The sequence below is a fragment of the Carya illinoinensis genome, chromosome 5, assembly GCF_018687715.1.
Source record: "Carya illinoinensis cultivar Pawnee chromosome 5, C.illinoinensisPawnee_v1, whole genome shotgun sequence".
Lineage (NCBI taxonomy): Eukaryota > Viridiplantae > Streptophyta > Magnoliopsida > Fagales > Juglandaceae > Carya > Carya illinoinensis.
In genome coordinates this window covers 12994305-13005100 of record NC_056756.1, presented here as the reverse complement: position 1 = coordinate 13005100, position 10796 = coordinate 12994305, and positions in this window count along the sequence as shown.

Below are 10796 nucleotides of genomic sequence, written 5' to 3'. Positions count from 1 at the left end.
TAACTGAATTATTCTATTCTTTTTTTTTTTTTTTTCCTAAGCAAGTTAACTTCATTAAACTAAAAACATGATACATGAGGAGAGTGTGGGGGTTCCCCAACAAACGTCTCAAAGCAATAAATAACTGTGCAAAGTGGTAGAAAAAGAAAAAAAAAAGTTTATTTGGGACTAATTTCTTGAACCCTACCCATTTCTTACAACACTACAAGAGATATGATTTTTTGAGACAAAAAATTTTGTCTCAAAAAATGGAAATTTCGTCCCTAAAAGTTTTGGGAGACGAAAAAATTTCATCTCTATTTTGTCTCAAAAAGGCTGTCTCAGAAAGTTTTCAGAGACGAAAATTGATTTTCGTCTCTGAAAAGTATTTTTAGGGACGAAATTAGGCGGAACCGGTCGAAACCGTTAGAACAGGAAATTTTTTCTGAAACAAAAAAATGTCATCTCAGAATCAAGTTCGAACGGAAATATTTTTGTTCGAACAACATGAAATGTTAATTCGAACCAATAACCATATCTGACCAAGTCCGTTCGAACAAAAAAGTTCGTAAGCGACTTTAGTTCGAAGAAAAATATTAACTGTTCGAACAAATAATCTATTTACAGAAATCTTCTGTTCGAACGGACTTTTAGAAATGAATTTATTCGAATGAGTATTTAGTTGTTCGAATGAACGCATGGATTGTATTTCCCGGTAAGTTTGAATGGGTATATTTTTGTTCGAATGGGAATTTATTGGTTCGAATGGATATGTTTTTGTTCGAATGTATGCATAAATGGTAATTTACCATTCAAACGACATTGATCAAACAAAATGAAATTGATACTAATACAAATTGTAATCTATATACATCAATTGTTCAAATGTTTACAAACATCGTAAATATTAAAGGCAATTAAAAAAAAACAAATGAATTATGATTGTGGTGGTGGTGGTGGTATAGGGTTTTGGGACATCATTAATTGAAATTGTTCAAACATTTTTTGGTTATTTAATTGTAGCCTCTCTTCTAATCTTGCTTCTAAATCTGCTGCTTGATCTAATCGGGTCAACAACTCTTTTTCCTTCGATCTCAATCGTTCTATCTCAAGTGCAGCTTCCTCTAATTTTTTAGTGTTGTCGTCATTCGATCTGGCTTTAGAAGATGATAAAGATGCTGAGGATAGCTTCACGCAATATCCTAAGCCCCTCAAATATCCAGAACGTGATCCAAGAACTTGAGAAAAGATTTGAGCATCGTTGACAGATGATTCATCAGATGGATCTGCAACAGTGTCTTTAAGAGATATCATCTTGTCCTGGAAAAAGAAAAACATTAAAATTAGTATATGTAACAAAAATATATTTAGACAATGAAATTAAATAAACTTAAACTTATATAATTTGCCTCTACCTCAGGATTGCTCCAAACACCATCACGATTTTTATGTGCTTTAGCATACAATTGGGTCAGATCATAATCAGTAGGATTTTCTTCTTGCTGCAAAATGAAAATTAAAATCATAATTTATACAAAAAAAGTGTATATATTAAGATTTAATGGAGACAATAAGAACTAACCATTTTTTTTGACAAGCGATGAAAAGATCGAGAACCCGCGTGATTGTGTATCGTTAAATTTGATCTATTTGTTTTGTTCACTGCACTCCATTTCTAAAAAAAAGTATTATAATTTTTATTTAATACATCTATTATATATTATTAAAAAAAAATAGTAGCAAAATTACCTGATAAGCAGGATCTTCAAAAGATCACAAACTTTCTCCCATTCGTTTGGTGGCATTTTTTGGAATGGATTTTAACGCGTCTCGATCGTAGTACTGAACTTCTGGTAGTGTGCATGGCATCGACCTTTGTACCTCCGGAATGCATTCGACATGAGTTCTTCAATCGTTAGTCGATCCTCCCGCCGACCAAAATTTAGTTCAAACTCGTCCTTCAAAGAATTATAAACAATTAGTATAATTTCAAACATTCGCATTTAAATAAAAATGTTATACAAAGTAACTTATTACCAGACAACGATTTTTGATGTGGTCTTTCACATCTTGGGGAACTTTAGCCCAGGATGATGTAGCCATCGGTGCATACGTGCGAGTAAGTGTACCAACATAAGAAGCAAGCCAAGCTGCCAAATCCCCAGAGCCACCGGTGTGATCATCAGATATATCAACTTTAATTTTACCCACTTTCCTTACTTTTTCTATACAGACACTCCTCGTAATGCCTCTAACTCGGCGCTGGTTTACAATAGCTATATATACAAATGGCTTAGAATATATTTTAATTAAATTAATCTTATTTGAAAGATATACATTGAAAAAATACCTTATTCTGGTTCTGGTGACGGTGGCCCACCATTGTTGGCAGGTGAAGCACGCGGAGATTCGCTAAGTGGTGGGGATGGCTCACGTGTTCTTTTGCGTTTAGGAGGCATATCTGTTTGAAATTATAATAAATTATTATTCGAACAAAATACATGAAATATTTTTATAAGAATTTTACCTACACAAATATCTGTTTGAAAATCATTCGGTATCAGTATTGCTGGACCAATCGCTCTCATCCTCAGTAGACACTTCAGTTGATTCATGTTCTTCCGACATGTCACCTTCAATTACTTCGGGTTGAACATCTTCTCTGCGCAATGGGACCATGTCATAATGGCTTAGATCAACAAACAGATTGATGCTTGATTCATTTTCTTGATATGCTTCTTCATGGTCTGGACTATCAACTTCTTCATGTGGTTTGTCTGCCTTTGGAATATAATCATACACATTTCTTGGCGCAAATTTTTCGACTATTCTCCATGGATTTCCGAACTCCGGATCATCTAAATAAAAAACTTGATTTGCTTGGCATGCGAGAACAAATGGGTCGTCCTCATACCATTTGCGAGATGTATTGACACTTACAAAATATTCATCCTTACGCACTCTCAACCTAGGATTCGAGACATCCCACCAATTACATTTAAATAATCAGACCATATATCCCCTCACATACTTTAATGCTATGATATCCTCCACAATTCCGTATAAATCAATATTTTCATCCCCATGGCTTCTTTCGACAATAACCCCACAATTTTGAGTTTTCCTATATCGTTCTCTGTCTGCTATGTGAAATCTATATCCACGCACCAAACATCCTGAATATTGGATAGCCCGCTTAGACAAACCACATGCCAAAGCATATACTTCTGGTGAGATTTCACCTGAATGTTCATTATATTTCGATGCAACCTACATAAATAAATTTTATTCTACTTATATCAATATCATATATAAATATGATGACACCTACAAATTAAATAAAGTTTAAAATACTTTCAAGCATAATTTTTTCCCGAATAATACCGTATGTTCAAACCATGAGGCAAATTCTTCTTCATGCGTCTTTTCTACGTCAGTCACACCATTCGTGCGAAGTAGTTGTATATGTTCGCTGCATATGTTAATGTGAGTTATTAATTTGTATCAATATATACTATATTATTAGAAATGCACTTAATACTACTACCAAATTAGATGATCATCACGAACCTCAAATATTGTTCAATCTCTTCACAATTATTTAAGACATACCATCGAGCTCTTTCAAACTCTCGCCCACATAGGTCATAGCCCCCTTGTGCACCTATAGGACGTACTTTCTGGGAAAACACAATAAATGCTGACGAAACTCCCACTTGTCCACCTTCATAATTTTGATCCGGTCTTGTAAATCTAGTATCAACCCCACGAAAATACATTGAACAAAATGTATGCTACTCATTATGAATATATGACTCTGCGATCGATCCTTCCGGACGAGCCTTATTCCCCACAGATCGCTTAAGTTTTCCCAAAAACCGTTCAATAGGATACATCCATCTATACTGAACGGGGCCAGCAACTAAAGCCTCACGAGGGAGATGCACAGCCAAATGAACCATTACATCAAAGAATGAAGGCGGGTATAAACTCTCCAATTTACACAATATCAATGCAATGTTAGCTTCCATTTTTAATAAGGCATCAACTTTCAACGTTCTACTGCAAATATTTCTGAAAAATCGCCCTAATTCTGTGATAGCTATATGAACATCTGGAGTAAGCTTTCCGCGCACACCAACTGGCAACAATCGCTGTAAAAATATATGGCAGTCGTGACTTTTTAGACCAGTTATCTTCCAATCATGAGGTCGGACACATCTTGACATGTTCGAAGCATAACCATCGGGTAATTTGATTGTCATAAACCAATCACAGAATTTCTTTCTCTCATCACTTGAAAGTGTATACCATCCAATGGACATATAAGCTGATGACCCAGTATCTTGCAAATGCAACTCTAATCTGATTCCCAACTCTTTCAAATCTTTACGAGAGTTGACTGTATCTTTTGTTTTTCCTTGTATTGACATCAGGGTACCCAAAATATTCTCACATATATTTTTTTCAATGTGCATTACGTCTAGATTGTGACGCAGTGTTAAGGTAGACCAGTATGGCAACTAAAAAAAAAATACTTTTTTTTGTCCAATTCAATTCCACTGCTTGTCTTTTCCTCTTTCAGCATCTTGCATTCTTTCCAAATCTGTTGTCTGGGACATCTGCCAATTGAGTGAGAGTATCACTGCCAGAATACTCTGGCGGTGATGACCTACGATCAACCGTTCCATCAAACATTACCCTATTGTTTCGCCATCTATGATCATGAGGTTGATATCAACGGTGTCTCATGAAACATAATTTCCGGCCATTCGCTAACCACTGAGACTGTGTATCTTTGTTACAAACAGGACAAGTCATTTTTCCCTTTGTGCTCCACCCAGACAAGTTCCCGTATGCCGGAAAATCATTTATTGTCCAAAGTACTGCAGCATGCATTTTGAATTCATGCGAAGCGGCCACATCATATGTATTGACACCCTGTTCCCACAACTCTTTCAACTCTTCTATCATTGGCTGTAAATATACATCTATTTCATTTCCTGGTGACCTTGGCCCTAGAATCAATAGAGTCATCATAAAATAAGGATCCTTCATACACTTCCATGGTGGCAAATTATAAGGCATTACTATGACAGGCCAAGTGTTATGAGAAGTGGTCATGTTGCCAAATGGATTAAACCCATCAGTTGCTAAACCAAGACGTACATTGCGAGGTTCTTCAGCAAACCATGGATACTCGTCATCAAATTTCTTCCATTGTAAGGAATCTGCAGGATGAGTGAGAAATTGATCATTTTGAACTCTTTCTATGTGATGCCAAGTCATATCTTTCGCAGTCATCCGGGAAGTAAATAATCTTTGAAGTCGAGGAATAAGCGGAAAATGTCTTAGCACTTTCTGGGGTACATTACGCTTATTTGATGTCCATCTTGACTCAAGACACACCGGACATGATTCACGTTCTACATATTGCTTCCAGAAGAGAACATAATCATTCTTACATGCATGGATGATATTATAATCAAATCCTAACCCTCGCTTCAATTTCTTCGCTTCATAAAAATTTCGAGGTACTACGTTATCCTCTGGCAGAGCCTCTTTAAATAATTCAAGCAGCATATCGATAGCCTTTGCAGAAATACGACAAATAGACTTTATATGGAGCAACCTGACAGTGAATGACAACTTGCTATGACGGGTGCACCCTTCATACAATTCTCGTTGTGCATCCTCCCACAATGATCCAAAGTCTTCATTTCCCTCAAATGACTAGGTAGATGTTCCTTCTCCAACCCTGGCACCAAATATGCCTGCGCCAAGATCTCCTAACATTTCAGTCATATCTTCTCCGTTATCATAACCATCATCAGAAATATCAACATTTATGTCCTCCGTGTCGATCTCGTTACATTCATCCATCTGGTTGAGATGATTGCCAAATCTAACTCCTTGGGGAAATGGTTCTCCATGTAAAACCTAATGTGAATATTTACCATCAATTCCATTTACGAATAAATGATCCTCCACAGCCGTCATATTATAAGAACTAAGGTTTTTGCACTTCTTACATGGGCATCTTATAAATCCTCGACTATCAACACTCCCACAAGCAAATTCTAAGAAAGACTTCACCCCTTGTGCATATTGCTTATAGTCTCGTCTCGACCAAGTCTATCTCCCAACAACATCCAACTTTTATCCATCTATAAAAGAAAACCACAATCATGGGATAAACACTATCATTCAACTATTACAATACATGTGTTTAATTACCCTGTACTTTTAAGGTAGTTGGTCCTATCCCATTCGAGAGACTATCATCTATATCGCATATATACTCAGTTTAAAACTCGTATGTTAGTAAAAATTTCGGCAGCATTTCCCTACAATTCTCCAAGTATGCTAGTCACGATAAGCCGTCAACCCTATTCATGAGCCGAGAAACTTATGAACTACATACTCGAAGAATGTAGGAAAATGCTAAACCAAAATTTAAATTGACTAACACAGGAGTTATAACTAAATATATATGTCATATAGATGATAGAATCCCAAACTGTCCACTTTGGACAATTCAAGAGTTATACCCAAATATTCTCTTAGAGAATATTTGGCCACAACTCTCGAACGGGTCTAAGGTTTAACTGCATGTAAAATAACTACAAAATCCAAACACTCAGTAGTAAACATAACAAGCATACATCACAAATATATAGGAAGATTACATTACAAGTATACATGATGGGCCATTAAAGATTTTGAAATATTTAATACTTGAGTACTTACTTATATTCAAGTATTTAATTATAATTTTTTAATTAAATATCTTATTATTCCTTTGGAGTATTAAGCTATTTAATTAGTGTGCTTAGATATAATTAATTATATATTATGTATTAATCATCTTATTACTTGAGTACTTAAATATCTTCACATATTTAATTATAATTTTTTAATTAAATATCTTATTATTATATTTGGAGTATTAAGCTATTTAATTAGTGTACTTAGATATAATTAATTATACATTATGTATTAATCATCTTATTACTTGAGTACTTAAATATCTTCACATATTTAATTATAATTTTTTAATTAAATATCTTATTATTATATTTGAAGTATTAAGCTATTTAATTAGTGTACTTAGATATAATTAATTATACATTATGTATTAATCATCTTATTACTTGAGTACTTAAATATCTTCACATATTTAATTATAATTTTTTAATTAAATATCTTATTATTATATTTGGAGTATTAAGCTATTTAATTAAACTATATCATAGATATAATTAATTATACATTATGTATTAATCATCATAATTAATACTTGAGTACTTACTTATGTTCAAATATTTAATTATAATTTTTTAATTAACTATCTTATTATTATATTTGGAGTATTAACTGCTATTTAATTATCACTGCAAATAATAAGTATTTAATTGATACTGTTTGAATAAACACTCTATAAGTTCGAATGGAACGCTGGTCGAGTTATATTCTGTTCAAACAAATAAAAATAAATTCGAACAGTATTCAGAGTGTTCGAATTAAAGCAACCCAGAAACCAGTCACGAAATAGAGTACAAAACTGATAAACAAAACACAATTTTCACATTCATGATGTCATATTTCAATACAACACATTGAAAACTATATGAATATATCTAAATATGATTATTAAACAACTTAGAAAACTAATAAAACGTATCTCTTGTACTAGCAATTCAAATTTCAGTTAATCCACAATACCTATATATACATAAAACACATTAAATTGTTGTTCTATCCCAACAAATAAATGCAAAAACTCTATAGATATTTGTAAACGAAAATCGGAATGAAAAATACAAAAAAACACAACTTCCTCTTGTCCTTCTCCTTTCTCTCTCAAGAATCTCTTCTCTCTCAATGCTTTCAAGCTCTCTCTCTCCACAACACTCTCTCACAGCCTCTGCCACGCTCTCTCTCCTTTTCTCAATCTTCAATCCGAGTGAAAATGAAGTGAAAGGATCGGATTAATAATATGTGCATTTTAGTTCGAACTAAATTTTAAGCAGTTCGAACGCGAAAATCCAAATACCGCTAATTTTTCCCACAATTTTTTCCCGTTCGAATTAATATTTTTCCAGTTCGAACAGAAAAAAGGAATATTCTCCAGCATATACTGATAACTTGGCGCGAATTTTCCCTCCAAACAAAAAAAATTCGTTCGAACATGAATTATCTCTATTCGAACTAACATTATATTAGTTCGAACAGATAATTAGATAAATATATAACTATACACATAATACACCCAATATTATTATGTGTATATGTAAAAATTATATAGACTATATAATACTAAGTGTCACTAATATCATAATACTAAGTTTCTTATCAATCTATAATATTAAGTATTTAAAATAGTATAATATTTTATTTACAATCACTAATAGTGTTATACTTATAAGTTAGTATCACTATAAGTATAATACTAAGTATCACTAATAGTATAATACTAAATGATATTAAAGTATAGATACCATCAAAATATGAAAACTAATAATACTGTAATACTTTATAATATAGTCCAAGTACTTGGTTTATTATTAATATACAAACTAAATATATTAGAAATATGTTTTTTATACATATAATTAATGCAATGTTTTACTATATACTTACTATATTTACTTTATAATGCAATGCTTTAGACAATAATATTTTATACTCATCTAATGCATAATATATATACTATTACATATATATATACTATTACATATATATATACTAGATACTTACAATATATATAAGTAACTAGTATAAAACTCTATACTATCGATATATAGTTATCTAATATATATTATTATATATACTAGTGAGAAATTTTTTATTAGTACTAGTATACTTTGTATTATATACTAGTATTACTAATACTTCTCAATTGTTTTTCCTCTTGTACTTATATATATATATATATATATATATATATATATATATATATATATATATTTTTATGAAGTATTATATAATTCATTCGAACTTATACCCTTTTAATTCGAACTTATACCCTTTTAGTTCGAACTGATTATACTTCCGTTCGAACGACATCACGTTATTTAAGCCGCGAACTAGTTTCTTCTCCATTCATTTCGTGTCTCCTCTCATTCGAACTCTTCGATTCCTCCGCCGTTAGCAGCCACAACACCGCCACCAACTCCGACCAACTCCTCAAATCTCCTAAAACAAGAGGTATGGGTTAAATGTGCTTTATTTTTATTAGCTTTTTAGTTAGTTTTGGGGGGGTCGGATTTTGAATCAATTCGGCCCCATTTTGTTGTTTTGGGGGCAAATGACACAACTATAATCGGTAGAAATGATAGGGATTTACTCCTAAATCATTTCTACCGATTAAAATATTGGATTCCTTCATAAAAATGAATGTGTCGGTTCGATTCTGAGTCGACTCAGCCATGTCTATTTGGCTCAGGTCCGTTCGAATGAATATAAATTCCATTCGAATTGAAGTCAAGTCCATTCGAATTAAATTTAGGTTCATTCGAATGGAATATAATTTTATTCGAATGGATTTTAGGCTAATTCGAATGGAGTTATCTGAGGTCATTCGAATTAATTTTATGTTCATTCGAATGAATTTAAATTTCATTCGAATGAATATAATTTAATTCGAATGGAATTAAAGGCCATTCGAATAAGCAGTTGTCAACCATGACAGCACAACATCATCATTCCTCTAATTCACTTTAATTAGATCACATATATCTTTTATACATCAACAGTATACTAATGGCAAGCAGCAGCGGAAGAAAACGTTCCAGACCCCAGACAGTCGAAAGTACCTCCGCATCTCCTTCTCAGCCGGCCGTCAGGCCTATACTAGTTGAGCGGGAGATCATTCTAGGTGACTTCCATGACCTCACTTGGGAGGGGCGGAGCATACATGACATCATCACCGATCGTGGATGGACCCCGATCTGTCGACAGAGGGGCACAGCATATCCTGAGATGGTCGGTGAGTTTTACCGTGCCATGGGTGAGCAGTATGGTGATGCTCTATGCTATAACTTAGTAGTCCGGGGAGTGAGTATTATATTCTCTCCCCGCGTTATTGCTGAGTTTCTAGATTTGCGACGAGAGCCTGGTGCCTATCCTGCAGTAGCAGCAGAGAGAGCAGCAGCGAGATCAGCGACTGCACCATCTGGAGAGGACACAACAGTGGCATCCTCATCGCCAATGCCGAATGTACAGACCGCAGAGCTGGATGCTAGCTCGGATGATAGCGAGAGCGGTGATAAGGTACCTGATGATGGTCTCACAGACGATCAGGTTTGTGACCTAGTGCGAGACCCTGAGGCTCCTCCATATGATGGCAGTAAAGTGATCCGACAGGCCGACTGTATAGTATTTTTCAGAATGCTTAATTTGATTGTTGGGTATAACATTGATCCGAAAAAATACAAGACTGATTTCGGGATCGAGCGGGCTAGATTTTTGTTACGGTTAGCACAGGGGGAGCCGATTGATCTGACATTATATTTCTTCCTCCGCATTCGCACAGAGTCACGCTATTCGGGTGGAGGTAGTCTACCATTTGCGCTTTTGATATCTAACATCTTACTCCATTCAGGGGTTACAGTGACTTTGACTGAGCAGAGGTCGCCACAGATGGGGCCCGTTAACAAGATCACATTTAGTAAGAGCAAGGGTCACTTGTCGAAGACTCGTGCAGTCCTACAGGATCAGCCTCCGCCTACTGATCCAGCTTCTACTGCTGCTACCCCTATTGAGAGACACCCTGCTGGGGCTACTCCAGATGAGGTACGAGCTATATTGGCGGA